The following is a 19,420-nucleotide window of genomic DNA, read 5'->3' as shown; positions in this document are numbered from 1 at the left end:
TTTTGCTTAGGATTACTTTGGCTACTAGACCTCTTTTTTTGGTTTCAAATGTATTTTGGAATAGATTTTTGTAATTCTGTGAAAAATGACATTGGAATTTTGACAGGGTTAGCATCGCACAGTATGACCATTTCAACTGTATTGACTCTTCTAATCCCAGAGCATGGAATATATTTCCATTTATTTTTTGTCATATCTGATTTCTTTCAGCAGTGTTTTGTAGTTCTCCTTGTAGAGATCTTTCACTTCCTTGTTAGATAAATTCCTAGGTATTTTGTTTTCTTTGTGGCTAATGTAAATCAAATGGTGTTTCTGATTTGGTTCTCAGCTAGAAAGTTATTGGTGTATACATATACTGACTTTTGTACATTGATTTTGTATCCTGAGATTTTACCAAATTTGTTTATCAGTTCCAGGAGCTTTTTGGCAGAGTCTTTAGGGTTTTCTATGTGTAGAATTATGTTTTTTGCAAAGAGAGATGGTTTGGCTTCCTTCTTTTACTATTTCGATGCCTTTTGCTTCTTTGCCTTACCTGCTTGCCCTGGCTAGAACTTCCAGTATTATGTTGAATAGGAGTGGTGACAGTGGACATCGTTGTCTTGTTCTAGTCCACAAGGAGAATGGTTCCAGCTTTTGCCTATTCAGTGTGATGTTTGGCTGTGAGTTTTTCACAAACTCATTATTTTGAGGTATGTTCCTTCAATATCCAATCTATTGAGGACTTTCTTCATGAAGGAATGTTATCGAAGGCTTTTTTTGTATCTGTTGAGATGATCATATGATTTTTATTTTGATTCTGTTTGTGTGCTGAATCACATTTATTGATTTGTGTATGTTGAACCAGTCTTGCATCCCAGAAATGAAGCCTACTTGATCATGGTCGTTCAACATTTTGTTTGTTTGTTTGTTTGTTTGAGATGTAGTCTCACTCTGTCGCCCAAGCTGGAGTACAATGGCATGATCTCGGCTCACTGAAACTTCTGCCTCCCAGGTTTAAGTGATTCTCCTGCCTCAGCCTTCTGTGTAGCTGGGATTACAGGTGGACACCACCATGTCTGGCTAATTTTTGTATTTTTGTAGAGACGGGGCTTTACCATGTTGACCAGGCTGGTCTTAAACTCCTAACCTCAAGAGACCCACCTGCCTCAGCCTCTCAAAGTGCCGGGATTACAGGCATGAGCCACTGCACCCAGCCTCATTTAACATTGTGATATGCTGCTGGATTCAGTTTGCTAGTATGTTGAGGATTTCTGCATCTATGTTCATGAGGGATATTGGCCTGAAGTTTTCTTTTTTTGTTATATCTCTGCCAGATTTTGGTATCAGGATGATGCTGGCTTCGTAGAATGAGTTAAGGAGCTCCATCTCCTTGATTTTTCAGAACAGTTTCAATAGGATTGGTATCAATTCTTTTTTGTGCATCTGGTAGAATTTGGCTGTAAATCCATTTGGTCCAGGGCTCTTTGGTAGGTTTTTGATTACTGATCCAATTCCTGAACTTCCTATTGGTCTGTTCAGGTTTTCACTTTCTTCCTGATTCAATCTTGAGAAGTTGTTTATTTCCAGGAGTACACCTGTTCCCTGTAGATTTTCTAATTTGCATGCACAGAAGTGTTTATAATAGTCTCTGAAGATCTTTTCTATTTCTGTGGGATTGGTTGTAATGTCGTCTTTGTCATTTCTATTTGTACTTATTTGAATCTTATTTTTCTTTGTTAATCTAGCTAATGGTATATCAATCTTATTTATTCTTTCCAATAACCAAGTCTTGGTTTCATTGGTTTATTGTATGGACTTTGGGTCTGAATTTTATTTAGTTCTTCTCTAATTTTAGTTATTTTCTTCTAATAGCTTTGGAGTTAGATCGTTATTTTTTTCTAGTTCCTCTAAATTGCAATATTAGATTGTTAATTTGACATCTTTCTTACCTCTTGATGATGATGTTTAGTGGTATAAATTTTCCGCTTAACACTGCTTTAGCTGTATCCTAAAGGTTTTGATAAGTTGTGTCTCTTTTTTTTCTTTTTTTTTCGAGATGGAGTCTCGCACTGTCACCCAGGCTGTATCGCAGTGGTGTGATCTCGGCTCACTGCACGCTCTGCTTCCTGGTTTCAAGCAATCCTCCTGCCTCAGCCTCCTGAGTAGCTGGGACTACAGGCATGCACCACCACATCCAGCTAATTTTTTGCATTTTTAGTAGAGATGGGGTTTCACCATGTTGGTGAGCATGGTCTTGATCTTCTGACCTTGTGATCCGCCTGCCTTGGCCTCCCAAAGTGCTGGGATTACAGGCATGAGCCACTATGCCTGGCCCCTTTGTCTCTATTTTCATTAATTTAAAATAATTTTTTAAATTTCTGCCTTTATTTCATTTTACCCAAGAGTTATTTAGAAGCAAGTTGTTTAATTTCCAGGTTTTTGTGTAATTTTGAGAGCTCTTCTTGGTATTTATTTGTATTTTTATTGCTCTGAGTCCTTATATCTCATTTTTATTACTGATATTGGAATTTTCTTGTTCTTTTTTTTTTTTTCTTCGTCAGTTAATCTGGAATTTATTATTTTAATTCACGTCTTGAAATAACTAGATTTTAGTTTTATCGATTTCAAGTGTTTGTCTATTTTCTGTTTGTTTCTTCTGTTACTTTTATTATTTGCATTCTCCTACCTTGAATGAATTTAATTTTGTTTTCTAACTTCTTAAAGAATTGGTTTTAGAAATTTACATTTTTAATATAAGCATTTAAAGCTATAAATTTTTCTCTAAGTATTTTATTTGCATTCCACAATTTTTATATATTTTTGTTTTCATTGATGTTCAGTTCAAAGTGTTTTCTGATTTCCTATGTGATTATTTCTTTGACTTATTTTTTCTAAGCATGCTGTTTAATTTCCAAATATTTGGAGATTTTCCAAATATTTTTTCTGTTGAGTTCTATTTTAATTCCTTTGTGATCAGATCAGAAATGTACTCTAATGATTTCATTTCTTATAAATGTATTGAGTTATTTTGCATGGCCCACCATATGGTCTGTATGGGCTATGTTCCATGTGCACTTGAAGAAATGTGTATTTGACTATAGTTGGGTGTAGTTTTGTGTAAATCTCAATCAGTTCGGGTTGCTTGATGGTGTTTTTCCAGTCATTTACTTCTTTGCTGATATTCTTTTTGCTCTATCAAGCACTGAGACAAGAATACTACACTTTAAAACTATTGTTACGTACGTATTTATTTTCTCAGTTTTGACAGTTTTTTTCTTCATGTATTTTGAAGCTCTGTAATTGTGTACATTTAAAAAATGGTTATATCTTCCTTGTGAATTGAACTTTTTGACATTATGAAATGTTTCCTTTTATCTGTAGTGATACACCTTTTCCTAAAGTTTACTTTACCTATTATTAACATAGTTACTCCAGCATTCTTATACTTAATGTTTGCATGGTATGTGTTTTTCTTTTACTTTTGAACTATCTGTGTCTTTATGTTTAAAGTTCATTTATTAGAGACATATAGTTTCTTGTAGCATATAGTTGAAGTTTCTTTTTTTATTCGTCCGTTACTTGTTTTAATTGGAATGCTTGGAGCATTTACATTTAATGTAATTATTGATATGGTTCTCTTTTAGCTTTCGTTTTAGTACTTGTTTTCCAGTTTTGTTCTTGGTTTATTTCTAACTTTTCTAATTTAGATTAATTGGGTTTTATTTATTTAGTATTCTATTTTATCTTAGCTATTAGCTTATATGCTGTGTCTCCTTATTCTTTGTTTAATGAGATTGTTCTCTGAGTTATTATATACATATTTGAAACTTCTCTCAGTCTATTTTAGATTAATGTACTACTTTACATATTATATAAGAACCACACAGCAGAATATTTTTATTTCCCCCTTTTTGTTTGTGCTTTTGATGTCATACATTAATCCCAAAATATGTTGCTATTATTTTTGTGTTAAATAATTAATTGTGGTTTTAAAGAAATTAAAAAATGAGAAACACAAATTTTATATTTGTCTGCATATTTACTATTTCTGGTGCTCTTCATTTCTTTTAGTAGATCTGGCTTTCCATCTGGTATCATTTTTCTTCAACTTAAATGACATTTTTACACCTTTTTTGCAGTACAGGTTTCTTGTGGATGGATTCTCTCACATTTTGTATGTCTGAAAAAGTATTTATTTTATCTTTATTTTAAAGTGTGTGTGTGTGTGTGTGTGTGTGTGTGTGTGTGTGTGTGCATAAAGGATAAATATCTATCTGCTATAGATGTTCTACAAATATGTAGATGTTCTACAAAGTTTCTCATTCTGGTGATCAGAACTTGAAAATCTTCCAATTTGAGGAATATTTGAACTTAGAGTTTCCTAGACCTTACAAAGTATGCAGCTTAATATTCATTCATGTACACAGTCAGTGAGACTCTTAGGCAATTTTTTTTTAAAAGATATGGTGTCTCACTATGTTGCCTACGCTGGATTTGCATAGCTGAGGTCAAGTGATTCTCTTGACTCATCTCAGCCTCCAAAGTAGCTGGGATTCTTATGAAGACTTGTTTAGCTCTTTCACTGTGTAGCTTCCTCTTTTCTGATACAATCTTTCAAGTTGCCGTAGCCTCCCCTATTGCTCTCCCTCTCCCTGTGCTGGAGTCTAGAATTGCCAGGAGATTGCAGGGAACTCATGTGTTTTTCTTCCCACAGAAATCACCGCCTCACACTGCCTGTATCAGCTGTTTAATTTTCTTTTCCAGTTTGCTATTTATTTATGGTGGGAGGGCAGGTTGGCTATCAATGACTTCAACAAGGCGTAAAGTGAAACTGGGTAATACTGTTTAATCTTTCATTACAATACAGTGTAGAAACACTAACTTTGAATTTAAAACAAACAAAGCAAAACCGTTCCTATGTTCCCAGATTTTTAGGGGTTTTCATTATTTTTCTTGGACATGTTGATTATTTAAATAAGTTAAATAGATAATAAATATAACGCTTTTTCCATTAGTGGTTAACCCCTTTGTATATCTTTAGCTGAAGTTATAGCTAAACAACATAGTCATAGTCAATATTGTTTTTTTGTTGTTGTATATTTGTTTCATTTATATATATGTATAGAATTTCTGGGAGAAGTTTTTTGTTTGTTTTTGTTTTGAGACAGGATGTGGCTCCATCACCCAGGCTGGAGTGCAGTGTAGCTATCACAGCTCACTGTGCAACCTCTGCCTCCTGGGCTCAAGTGATACTCTCACCTCAGCCTCCGCAGTAGCTGGGATTACAGGCGCGTGCCACCATGTCTGGCTAATTCTTGTATTTTTTGTAGAGATGGAGTTTTGCCATGTTGCCCAAGCTAGTCTCAAACTCCTGGACTTAAGCAGTCTTCCCGCCTTGACCTCACAAAGTGCTGGGATTATAGGCATGAACCATCGTGCCCAACCAGGAGGGTATTTTTTTAAAGCACTATTCTCAAAATAGTATAATTAGATGAAAATTTTTCCTAGATCTTTGAAAATGAGAATATCTTTCTCTTGATTTTAAAGATAAATGATAAGTTTGCTTTGGTATAGCATTCCTGTTTTTTAATTTAAAATAATGTCTCTACCAACATTTAGAATTTATTATTGAACGAGACAAACATGATTTTAATTCCTTTGAAGGTAATACATTTTTTTGTTGTTGTTCTGCTAGTATACTTGTAGAATTTTCCCCATTCTTCAAGTCAGTATCCTGGTATGTTCTACTCAATAAATTGTCTAAGGATATGACCAATGCTTCCAGTCTACAAATTTATTTTGTTTTAACTTTTTACGGACTGGATCTTCCTCTTTTGCCCAGGCTGGAGTACAGTAGCACAAGCCATACTTCATTGCAACCTTGAACTCCCTGACTCAAGTAATCCACCTCAGCCTTCTGAGCAGCTAGAACTAAAGGCGTGCATCACCTTGTCTGGCTAATTTATTTATTAATTTTTTTTCAAAGACAGGGACTTGCTATTTGCCCAGGCTGGTCTCGAACTCCTAGCCTCAAACAGTCCTCCTGCCTTCATCTCCCAGTGTTCTAGGATTTCAGGTGGGAGCCACTGTGCTTGGCCTACCTACAATATTAAATGGTCTATTAAGTCTATAAAATTTTCTTTTCTAATATCTATTATTATTGCTTTTAGTTCGATAGTCTTTTTTTTTTTTTTTTTTTTTTTGAGATAGTGTCTCACTCTGTCACCCAGGCTGGAGTGCAGTGGTGCGACCTCAGCTCACTGCAACCTCTGCCTCCTGGGTTCAAGCAATTCTCCTGCCTCAGCCACCCAAGTAGCCGAGATTACAGGCACGTGCCACCACACCTGAGTAATTTTGTATGTTTAGTAGAGACAGGATTTTGCCATGTTGGTCATGCTGGTCTGGAACTCCTGACCTAAGGTGATTCACCCACCTTGGCCTCCCAAAGTCCTGGGCTTACAGATGTGAGCTTCTGAGCCTAGCCCATTCTCTTAATCTTTGTTCTCTACTCATTTGATTCTCCGCAGCATCATAAATACTTTTTAACTTTGCTTCCACTATGATTTTTTTTCTACTGTATTCTTAGACATTAAAAAATTAGTTATCTTCTTCTTTTAGTTCTCTAGTTTGTCCAGGTTTTAACAATTAAGTGGGCCAACACATCCGTGCATTAGATATATTCCTCAAAATTTCCTCATATTTTAATGGAATAAGCCTGTATTATGGAAAAGATTTAATTATTTTCTCATCAGAATATCTAGGCCAGAATTTTTTTGGCCACAACGTTTTTCTCATAAGTCCCTCTTTCGTCCACATCCTTATCTTGAGTGATTGAGTAATTGGATTGAAGGAGTAATTTCCGAGAACTGCCCTTAGCCTTCTGTGTCTGTTCACCTGAGTGTTCATAGCTCAGACATGTCAGTTCTGAAGCCGGAGGGTGCCTTGGAATTTGACTCCCAACACAGTTCATAGTACAGCCCGGCTTCCTTTTCTAAGTGTGTAGTCCCACCACAGTCTCCAGGCAATACAAAATGGTCTTTAAAATATAGATGAGGCCAAGATCGGTGGATCGCTTGAGGTCAGGAGTTCGAGACCAGCCTCATCAACATGGTGAAACCCTGTCTCTACTAGAACAATACAAAATTAGCCAGGCGTGGTGTGCATACGTGTAATCCCAGTTACTTAGGAGGCTGAGTGAGCAGCAGAATCACTTGAATTGGAGAGGTGAAAGTTGCAGTGAGCCAAGATTGTGTCATTGCACCCCAGCCTGGGCAACAAGAGTGAAACTCAGTCTCAAAAGAAAAAAAAAAAGAAAAAGAAAAGGTAATAGTTTAAGACTTCCTAGTGCTCTGAGTCAATGACTTTAGTCAGTGGATGACGAATTAATTAAATATTAATTAAGAGTGTGGTCTACGTGTGATGGCTTTCGCCTGTAATCCCAGTGCTTTGGGAGGCTAAGGCAGGAGAATTACTTGAGGCCAGGAGTTTAAGAACAGCCTGGGCAACCTAGTGAGTCCCTATCTCTACAAAAATTAATTAGCTGTGTGCAACGTGTATGCCTGTAGTCCCGGCTATTTGAGAGACTGGGGTGGGAGTCTGGGGTGGGAGGATCACTTGAGCCCAGCAGTTGGCAGTTACAGGGAGCTATGATTGCACCACTGCACTTCAGCCTAGGTGACAAGAGCGAGACCGTGTCTTTTGAAAAAAAAAAAGTATGATGAATGTCACCAAGGTTAAGAGGGCTGTGGTGGATATACTGTTAGAATAACTTAATCTACCTAAGGAGGAAAGAGAAGCCCTCCTTAGAAAGTGATAACTCAAAAGAGAAAATTTTAATGTTGGATTATCGTTGGCCAGGCTGAGAGACAGAAAGTGGGAGAGAAAGAAAAACACATAGACAAAGCAAAAATTAGATGCCAATACCGTGAGTTGAGAAGCAGGTGCCACATCAAGGAATACTGGAGGATGGCAAGTAAAAGGGAGAGTGAGAGAGTATGCAGGAAGGAGGATTCTGTAAGATCCTGTGAGTTTTAAGATTTTCTACAAAAGTCAAAGTGAAAAGTTTTAAATAGCTGTGGGTAGTGGGCATGGGTAAGTACACGACCAGCTTTCTATTTTAGAAACATCTTTCTGATTGCAGATTAAATGGATTTGGGGGTGAGACACAAGAGTCGTGGCTAGGCGGCTAGATTGGAGGCTACTACAGAAGCCCAGTGAAAGACAGTTGTGGGCTGGGCACAGTGGCTCACGCCTGTAATCCCGGCAATTTGGGAGGCTGAGGCGGGTGGGTCACTTGAGGCCAGGAGTTCAAGACCAGCCTGGCCAACATAGCGAAACCCCATTTCTACTAAAAATACAAAAATTAGCCAGGTGTGGTGGTGCACGCCTGTAGTCCTAGCTACTGGAGAGGCTGAGGCAGGATAATTGCATGAACCCAGGAGATAGTGGTTGCAGTGAGCCAAGATCGTGCCACTGAACTCCAGCCTGAGTGATAGAGTGAGACTCTGTTTAAAAAAAAAAAAAAAAAAAAAAAAAAAAAGACAATGGTGGCTTGAAAGACAGTAGTGGGGATAAAGAGAAATACACAGATGTGGAAAATCCTTAACATGTTGAATCAACAGGACCAGATTTTTGAGTGTATGCAAGAGAAAGAGTCAAAAATAACTGATATTTTTAGTTTGAGCAACTGAATAGATAATGCTGCCATTTATTGAGATAGGGGATAATGGCACAGGAACAAATATGGGAGAAGAAGTGGGAGAAGTTTGGAGGTCAGGTCTGGTCATATCAGGAAATACAGCATATGGGTCTGGAGTTCATTATTCTCAAGAAAGGAGAATAAGTAAAAATACTTAGAAAAAGTGGGAAGGAAACCAGGAAAATATGGCTGCTCTGACCCCATGGAAAAGTATATTTTTCAAAAAGAATAGTCAATGGTATCACATGTTGCAGATGAACAAGTCACACAAGATCAAACAAGACAGGGATTCAAAGGTGTTCTTTAGATTTAGTTGCAAGAAGGCTCTGATTTTTCTTGGTAAGAGCAGTTTCAGTGGAAAAAGTGGAAGTCACAATGTTAAGGACTAAGGTGGAGGAAAGAAATACAAGGACTGTTTAGTTAAGGACTAAGTATTTAGTTAAGGACTAAGGTGGAGGAAAGAAATAATAAGGACTAAGTCACAGAGTTAGTAACTAAGGTGGAGGAAAGAAATACAAGTCATCAGAGTGGACAGCCATTTCAAGAAGTTCGACTTTTACCCTGACTTCTGGGTTGTCTACTCTGAAGGACACTTAAAAATATTTTATTTTTCTTAGAAAATTTTGAGCATTATATGCTTTGGCATGGATGTTTACTTGTCAATTTTGTCTGAAATATGTTGGTTATCTCATTATTATAAAAATTAAAAATGCTTAATTTGTATAAGTTTTATAATAACACTTTTAATTATTGGTTTGATATATTTGCTCTTTTTTTCTGCAGAAACATTCATTTGTTCAGTCTTTATGATCTATTCAATTTATCTGCCAACTTCTATATTTCTTTTTTTTTTTTTTTTTTTTTTTTTTTTTGAGACGGAGTTTTGCTCTTGTTACCCAGGCTGGAGTGCAATGGCGCGATCTCGGCTCACCGCAACCTCCGCCTCCTGGGTTCAGGCAATTCTCCTGCCTCAGCCTCCTGAGTAGCTGGGATTACAGGCACGTGCCACCATGCCCAGCTAATTTTTTGTATTTTTTAGTAGAGATGGGGTTTCACCATGTTGACCAGGATGGTCTCGATCTCTTGACCTCGTGATCCACCCGCCTCGGCCTCCCAAATTGCTGGGATTATAGGCGTGAGCCACCGCGCCCGGCCTATATTTCTTTTTTATTTTTATTCAGTCTGTTAATATTTCTTAAATTCTCAGTATCATTTAATCAGGTTTTGGCACTGTTAAGTCTTTCTTTTACCTTTTCCTATATGATCATTTATTTTTTAATTTTAGTTTTTCAATGGGTTGACCGTTTGTGTCAGATTGTTTAACTTAAGGAAAAATTATATCTGTCATATCCCACTGAACATAAGAGGTAGATCTTTTCTGAACTATTATTTCATGAAGTTTAGTAGAAGATCATTTATCTGGGAGTCTATATGTAAGAGTATATGATGGAATTGTCATGTACGTGTTATGTCCTTTTTAAAAACTATTGTCTAGATTTAAAAATAATATGTTATAATAATTGAAGAATAATTTTCTGAAATGAATGGTTCATGGTGATGGTGAGCTCCACTGAGCCGTATCAGTGAAGGTGAGAGTTGTAATAGATGGATAAAAGATGCCTTTACCTGATTCCATTTTATACCATGAGAAGCTTACACATTTTATGGAACAAATGTCATTCAGTACTGATTACTGAACAGAAGATGGGTCAGAGGTAGAAGCTGGAAGAGAAACCTGAAAAAGAAAGGCAGAGAAAAAAAAAAAAAGCAGTTGACAGCTCTTTTCCTCAACACTGTGGTGCTGTTTCATTCCTCGGTTTCTGCGCTGCTGTTTGTTACATCAGATCCTGTCTCTTCAGATCAACAAAGATTTCCTGGAAAATAAAAACTTCATTTCAAAAAGTAATTTGTCATTTTTATGTATGTATTATTTTTAAAGGAAACATTGCAAGCAAATTCTCTCTGTATGAGGCTTGATAAGTAAAAGATGTTTGCTGTGTTTCCATTGCTAAATATTTAGTTATGTTTTTCCCATTTTCAAGTTAGTCCAGATTTTTTATGGGTGTAGTTGGTGATTTATATTTTCTACATTTTTCAGCTAGTTTGCATGATACATTTATGTTAGATAAAACTCTTGTAAGATATACATGCCTTTAAAACTAATATATTTTTGGCCAGGTGTAGTGGCTCATGCCTGTAATCCCAGCACTTTGGGAGGCAGAGGTGGGTGGTTCGCTTGAGGTCAGGAGTTTGAGACCATCCTGGCCAACATGGCAAAATCTCATCTCTACTAAAAATATAAACATTAGCTGGATATCATGGCGCATGCCTGTAGTCCCAGCTACTCAGGAGGCTGAGGCAGGAAAATCGCTTGAACCCAGGAGATAGAGGTTGCACTACTGCACTCCAGCCTGGACAACAGAGTGAGACTGTCTCAAGGAAAATTAAAAAAAAAACACTAATATATTTTTTTCCATACTGTACGTGCCCCATAATGTTCTATGATGTATTTTTTCTTTTTACCATTCTACTTGTTTGAGGTTAACGTATGTAAAACTGGAAATATTCTGCAAGAGATCAGATCATGGACATTCTGGGTAAGTCATCCTTTATTGTTACTTTACAAGAAAATATTCTTTGAAGTTTCCTTAGCACTTTGCTCCTTTCTCTTGAACTCCAGAGAGCTCTGTAGTGTCTCTTAATTTCTCATCATGGCATCTTTAGGTAGACTCCAATTATCTTTGGTTGTGGCAAGAAACAGGAAGAGCAATTGATTGCTGTCTCAACAGTTGACATCAACAGTCAACATATGAAAATTGTCAGACAAATCATTTCATCTTATTATCCAGTATTTTTTTCACATGGCACACAGATTCTAATTAAGAGAGGTGAGTCAACATGGATGGTTTTATACTTGCAGATTCATAAGCATAAAGATGGAGAAAGATGGCGGGCTGGCAGCACACTGAGGTGCTCTCAAGTGTATAGGTTCAATAGATCTCCCTTATCCTTCCAAAAGGGAGTTTATGATCTGCCTGCTGCAGCAGTTCTTCCCAAGTGCCACCCCAGTTTCTACTCACCTCTCTTTTTTGTTTACATTTACATTCTTTATCTGATCCACAGGCTCAGATCTTTTTCTGGTACATTTTTTAAAAACTGACATTTGTCTAATTTGGATTCAGGAATTCTCTTTCAATCACAATATTACATTCTAAATAATCCCATACATGCATCATCATATACAGCGCTTCATACAAAGTTCTTTTCCATATATGGTATTTAATCAGACACAATATCTTCCCATCTTAGGAGGATACTTTTTGGTCTTTTTGTACTTTTTTTTTTTGGTCTTGATGCATGTGACCCATCAGATTCCACATTAATTTTTATTTTCTACTTCTTGAATATACAGTGACATATCAAGATCCAGTGTTGGAGAGCAATTAGTATTGTTTTTAATTCTCTCTAAGGTATACAGAGGCTGACAGATACCCTCTTCTATGTCGGAAGTTCATAGTGGCTTTGTCTATAGTGGCTTGCTATTAATGTTGCGTAGCAAATGTTTAACAAAATATCTCAGACATCCAGATACACTGGGCAAGATTAAAGACCTTTGTGAGTACAGTTGCATATTAAGTAATGAGAAACTCTGAGGTCAATAGCTTTTAAAATATGATTGTGAAATTACTGAGGTTATGACTTATAGAAAGCTGAAGGAAGCGTCAGGCTAGAGAATTTTTTTCCCAATGTCAAACACAGATATGGCCATGGATTTTATTTTATTTTATTTTTTTCAGGCAGGGTCTCAGTCTGTTGCCTAGGCTGGAGTGTAGTGGTGTGATCTTGGCTCACTGCAATCTCTGCCTCCGGGGTTCAAGTGATTCTCCTGCCTCAGCTTCCCAAGTAGCTGCGATTATAGGCGTGCGCCACCATACCTGGCTAATTTTTGTATTTGTAGTAGAAATGGCATTTCACCATGGTGGCCAGGTTGGTCTTGAACTCCTGGACTCAAATGATCCACCGCCTTGCGCTCACAAAGTGCTGGTATTACAGGCGTGAGCCACTGTGCCTGGCCTGGCCATGGATATTTCTGATGCTGTCAACGATGGTGGAATGACTAGATTCATTATTTCACAGATATGGAATGTCTGTTATGTGGCAGGCACTGTGGTAGGTCTTGTGCATACCAGGAGGGGTCCCTGCATGCACACGGCCTGAAGCAACCTTACTGTCTGTTCAATGAGTGTGGAACAGGACAAAGAGCAGACATGTCAACAAGTGATATAACACAGTGTGGGAGGAGCTCTACTGTAGGTCTCTACAAAATGCTGTGGGATACATCAATGTTCAGAGCAGCAATTTCATGATAGTCAAAAAGTTGAAACAACCCAAATGTCCATCAACTGATGAGTGGAACAAAATGTGGTATATCCATACAATGGAAGATACTTGGCAATAAAGAGGATCAAAGTACTAATACATGGCATGACATGAATGAACCTTGAAAACACTGTTAAGTTGAAGAAGCCAGTTGCAAAGACTATATGGTGTATGATTCCATTTATATGAGATGATCAGGACAGACAAATCTATAGAAACAAAATAGATTAGTGGTTGCTTAGGGCCGAAAGTAAAGTAGGGGAGAGAGAACAGGACGATGACAGCTGAGGGAAGTAGGGTTTCTTTTTGGAGTAATGAAATGTTCTTAAATTGATTGTGGTGATAGATGCTCAACTCTGTGAATATTCTAAAAGCCATTAAGGTAGGCACTGTAAATGAGTGAACTGCATGGTATATGAATGACACCTCAATTAAGCTGTTAAAAAATGCTATGGGAGCAAAGAAATGTGTGATCATTGCCAATGTCATGGGGATGGGAGCAGTATTTACAGAACGCATAATTCTCTAGACAGCCTGAAGGTGAGTGCCGTCACCCCCATTTTCGGAGAATAGAACTTGTCCCTGGACTCAGAGCAGAGATGGAGCATGGTCCCCCATCTGTAGGAAACAGTCAACACTGTTTCTTACTTACTACACTTCCCCACAGAGGAGGTAATGTTTATGCTCCCCCTCGAAGTATCTGTCAGAGCCAATGAGGGACAGATGATCAGAGAGGGACATTCTGGCAGAGAAGCATAAGGTCAGGGTACTGGTAGGGAAGAGATGGCCCATTTGATCTACATAATTTGAGTAGATATCAATGAAGTGACTATCTATAGAGGTATGGTAAGAGTTAAAGGGAACCACAGTGGGGATGGCAGCAACCTGGAGCATTACCATCCCAGGCCTGAATGGGTGAGGTGAGGAAGCCATTGTAGGAGCACAGAGAGGGTGGTTATATACACAGGGCTACCTTCCATGGGGAGACACAGCAACAGTGACCCAGCAGGGAGGAGCCCAGGCAATAACTGCCCGGATTCATGTTCCTCTTACCCTCTAATCTCTGCCGGTCACTTTCATTGGCTGTACCAAGAAGCAAGAGGGCAAGAGAGCCCACTGATGTAATCCACACAGGTCAGCCTCATGGGACAGAGAAAGGCACAGTAGCCGGACCCAAAGGGACAAATGGGAAGTAATCAGCAGAGATGTGGAGGTGTAAAAATAACATTGTAAGATTGGTAAAATCAATCATGACACCATTGTAATGCGGCCTACTCTGATTCTCATTCTTCTCCGAATTCTTGCCCCGAGGCCATGTGTTTTTCATGGTAAATTAGAGAAGTGTCTTCCAGTTGCTTTTCTCAGTGGACTTCCAATCCCTTCATTCTTAAGGCATTCTAGCCTCCCACTTTCCTGGTTCTTTGTAAAGCCCGTGTTTGCGCTCAGTGCAGATCTCAGATAAGGCAGACCCTCTAAGTCAGATCAGGAAGCCTAAGGCCTTCTTTGGGGAACTAATGCTCATCTTACTAAAATAAATGAACTCCCCATGCTGACGAGGGGAAATAATTCCCCTTGCAGAGAAAGTTCAGGCAGGAGGGATTGTAAACCCGTGACTGTGGGGATCCGTTTATGTCTGCCACCAGGGGGCAGGTGGACCCATTTTTAGGACTACTTAAAGTGTTTTGCTAGTATCTCCTGAGAACAGAGGGAGAGAAAAATGTAGACTTGGAAAAGAAACAGGGTTTTTTTTTTTTTTTTCTTTCTTTCTTCTAAAGTTCTTCTCTGATCAAGGAAAGTATGCAGAAACCAAAAAAACCCTCCTCCTGGAAATAGACAGCTAGGCACTGAAGTGTTCTTCATTGACCTTGGTAAATTTCTTCGAAGCCCCATAGGATCTCTCTTCCATCTTTGTAGACTATGAAGTGAGAGTTTGTGCCGGAGATAACTTGACCTAGTATCACAGGCCATACGAACAAGGCTGTCAGAGACCAAGGCGTCGAACAGATACTAGTTTATTGGTTTATAATAAGAAACATGTTGGGGAGATAAGGCAGCTGGCAGGACTTGATTAGGACATTCTTTTGTTCAAAAAACCTTCATGGGAAACCAAAGTATAATCAGAAGATGACTGGGAATGAGAAAAAAGTGAAGTTGGTTGTATGACTGGAAGTTTACTGCTTTGGTCTGCTGTGTCTAGCCTCACAGCAGGGATGTATCTGACAGATGAATGAGATTTTTGTGATAGGTGAAAAGGCAGCTTGCTCCTTAGATGACACTGAGATGGGAAGCTCCAATACTGCCTTGTAACTCTCTTCTCTGTTGCTGAGCACTCTTTGTGTTGAGTGTTAAATATTCCCACTCATCTATCTAATTATCTGTCCATCCTAATCTGATCCATGTATCTATCAATCATCTATCAACTATCTCGCTACCAACCACATATGCATCAATTGCTCTATCATCTATTGATCATAAATTATGTATCTATCATCTGTCATCTATCAACCACCTATCAACTATCTATCATCAGTTGATTTATCATCTGTCAATCATCTGTCTGTCAGTCCATCCATCCATCCATCCATCCTGCCAACAAGTCAGGCATATTTTAATGTTGCCTACAAGTCATTGTGGATCTTTAAGATGAATTTATAGATATTTGCTCCAATTTTTGTATCTTGATTCACAGTTTGACTCTCAGATGATGACCTTCAGTTCTGGGTAGTTATTCGTTTGGGTAACTGAGAGGCCAGCACACTCAGATTGAGGATGTGCTGAACATGTGTGTTAGAATGGGCACAAACTGAGCACTCAATCTGTGGATGACAGGGTGAAGGTATGAGAATTTAACACCCACTGGTGAAGTCTGAGGATAGGAAGATACCCCATCCATCAAGGATTAGGTCAGATAATATTTAAAAGAATGGACTTCAGTGGGATTTTTTTTTTAATTTCTCTGAGCTGTCTCAAAATTTAAGCCTTTGTCTGTCATTTCATTCTGAGAATTTGTGCATACAGTGACGACTGTTAGGATGTCCAGAATAATCATTTTCCAAATGTCTTGAGAAATTCTAGAGTTAAATAAAGTAAAAACATGGTGTAGATCGGGGTTGACAAACTACAGCTCAAAGACTGAATCCATCCTGCTGCCAGCTTTTGTAGGTAAAGTTTTACTGGAACACAACCACACCCATCTGTTCACATACTGTCTACGGCTGCTTTCTCACCGCAACAGCATAGTTGAGAGGTTGCCACAATGAATGCATGGCCCACAAAGGCTAAACTAGGAGCTACCTGTGAGGAGCTACCTCACAGCATACCACATTACCTCCACCTGCTGTGGAGGAAAGAATACAAGATTTTAAGCAAGATATGTTCTAGCTGTATGATATTAGGCAAGTTTTTACCTCTGTATGTCTCAGTTTTACCATCTGTAAATGAGAATAATTATATCTACTTTTAAGTTAGGTTTAGATGAAATAACTTATTTAAAACATCTACCATTTAAGGCTCTCAGGAAATTACTATTAATAAATGGAAAAACTGTACTCAAGTCTCTGTGACAGAGTTAACATGAATACACATACATTTGAAACAATAGCCATGTCAGTAAATTTGAGTGGGAACAACTGTTGAACACACCTCTACAGGAATACACCGATTTTTAATAACTGCCCAATATGGTAGCCACATGTGGTTCCTGGGCACTTGAGATGTAGGTAGTCCAAACTGAGATATGCTATAAACGTGAAATACACATCAGACTTCAAAGACTTAATATGAAGAAATGTAAACTATATCATTTCATATCGATGATCTTGAACATAGAGGCTGGAAAAAATTATTTCATATTGATTACGTACTAAAAGGTAATACTTCAGAGATACTGGGTTGAATTAACTATATTAGTAAGTTAAATTTCCCCTGTTTCTTATTACTTTTTTTTTTATCATGGCTACTAAAGTTTAAAAATCACATTTGTGGTATGCATTATATTTCTATCAGAGAGGACTCTTTTAGAAGAAAGGAATGTTAGTTGCGCAACCACTCAGAAGTTAGTTTTGGGAAATCTTTGCCACCTAATAAATAAGTATACCTGGAAAATCAGGGTTGCAAATGTAAACTGAGACATTTTATTTAGAGGTTGAAGGAATGATTTCTCATAGAAGGATGTAACTTCCTTTGAAACAGATGTTGATCGTGCCATCTTCAGTTTCCCAGGGAAGGGTCAGGCATGTAGTAGGTGCTCAGTGAATGTTGGATTGAATTGACAGAGATAAGACAAAGGCAGATTCATCAGAAGAGGAAATGAAGCCGGAAAAAAAGTCAGTGAGCCTCACTCTGTCTTGCTAAAAGAAAGAATGGGTCTGGGGTTTTAACAAATTTAAGTTTAAGAGGAGATGTCTTAAGAGACAGGATCTAAAGCCCTGGCGAGAGAGCCATTCTGTATAGAACTGGAAACTCCCAATGACTCAAATCTAGACTGGGGAGGCAGTTTCCAAAGGCAGGGCCATCCACGTGAAGTCCGGAGCCTTAATGCCAATCACAGCCTTGGGGTAGGCCAAGGAGGCTCATTATTCACTCTCCCAAGAACCGATGAGGTGCCTGTTACGTACCAGGCACAATGCTAGGTGCTGAGGACATAGAGGTGAAAGGAGCTCTATATTCAAGGAGCTTACAGTTTAAAGGGAGACAGACGTACTTATTTACAGTACAAGCGGCCAGTGCCTACATAGTTACACTAAATGAATACCCATATTCCATTTTAAGACATAATACCCAAGAAGAATCTATAACCATTTTGAAAATTAAGGATATATGAGGAAGAAACACTCCAACCCAACATGCAGTGTTTGGCAGCCCTTTTAGCCCTGTTCGCTGAAGCGATTCACAGTTTTTGCAATCTTTCTTCATTCTGTCTGTCCTCAGCATGGTAGACATTGGGGGCTAATAAGCTAGGTTTTGTTTTTCTTCTTTTTAGTACTAGGGCTTTCAGCAGTTGAGTTTCATATTTGTAGCTTCAATTGGTCGAGTCGTGGGCTTATTGTGGTAGTTGGGACCATCATCCAATGTACCTGCTCCCACTGAGGGTGGAATGCACCTTCCTGTGTCATTGAATTTGGCATGGCCACGTGACTTTCTTTGGCCAAAGGAAGGCTAGCAGACTTGATGTGGAGAGAGGCCTTAAATCTGCTTGTGTGATTTAGCTTGGCTTTTGCACTTCTGTTATTACCATGGGAAGAGCAAACCCTGAGAAGTCACGGGTCCAGGAAGAGAGACAACTGATAAAGATGTGATTGAAACCCGCAGCAGGAAATTCAGCCCAGCTGACCTACAGCTTAAAGCAAAGCCCCTCTCTGGGGCCAGCGTAGACAATCCAAACTGCAGAGGACCTGTAGACCCATGAGCATGAGAATAAATGTTCGTGGTTATAGACACTTTGAGTTTTGGGTGATTTGCTGTGCAGTGCTATTTTGGCATAATTGTATAATATACTCGAGTCAGTTTTGTTTGTTCCTAACCCTTTTTAGACTGATTGAACTTTTATTGTATTCATACAATTTAATTAAACATTACACACACTAATGGAATATGAGTGCAAAAACAAAGAGGTTTGTTTTTCTAGATAAATCTTATTCTATGTTTAATTTTTTGAATCTTTGTTGGGTTTTGGTGTTTAAAGTGACATTGGACTAATAAAATGAATCAAGCAGTTTTCTGTCTTTTTCTGTAGCCTGAAATAGTTAATATTGGTTTTATATATTTAGGAAAGATAAATCTATGTTGTCCTAAACTCTTGTACAAGGGTAGACATTTAATCATTTTATTTCTTCCATCATAATGATTTATTCAACTTTTCCATTTTGGGGGTGGTTAGTTTTGGTAGTAAACGTTTATTTCTAGAAACTCATTTGTTTCCTAAAAGTTTTAAAAACAATTTGCAGTAATATTTTCTTATAATATTTGTGGCTGGGCGCAGTGACTCACGCCTGTAATCCCAGCACTCTGGGAGGCTGAGGCTGGTGGATCACAAGGTCAGGTGTTCAAGACCAGCCTGGCCAACGTAGTGAAACCCCGTCTCTACTAAAAATACAAAAAAAAAAAAAAAAATTAGCTGGGTGTGTTGACCAGTGACTATAATTCCAGATACTTGGGAGGCTGAGGCAGGAGAATTGCTTCTACCTGCGAGGCAAAGATTGCAGTGAGCTGAGATCCCACCACTGCACTGCAGCCTGGCGACAGTGTGAGACTCCATCTCAAAATTTATTTATATACGTATTATATATACACCTATATGTATTTATATATATATATTAAACATTCTGAATCCTGCATATATAATTTCCCTATCCTTTTTTCTTA

Source organism: Sapajus apella, unplaced genomic scaffold (genome assembly GCF_009761245.1).
Source record: "Sapajus apella isolate SASKATOON/1434 unplaced genomic scaffold, GSC_monkey_1.0 scaffold15, whole genome shotgun sequence".
NCBI classification, from domain to species: Eukaryota; Metazoa; Chordata; class Mammalia; order Primates; family Cebidae; genus Sapajus; species Sapajus apella.
The sequence above is the reverse complement of the archived record's forward strand: the minus strand, read 5'-3'. Positions refer to the sequence as shown.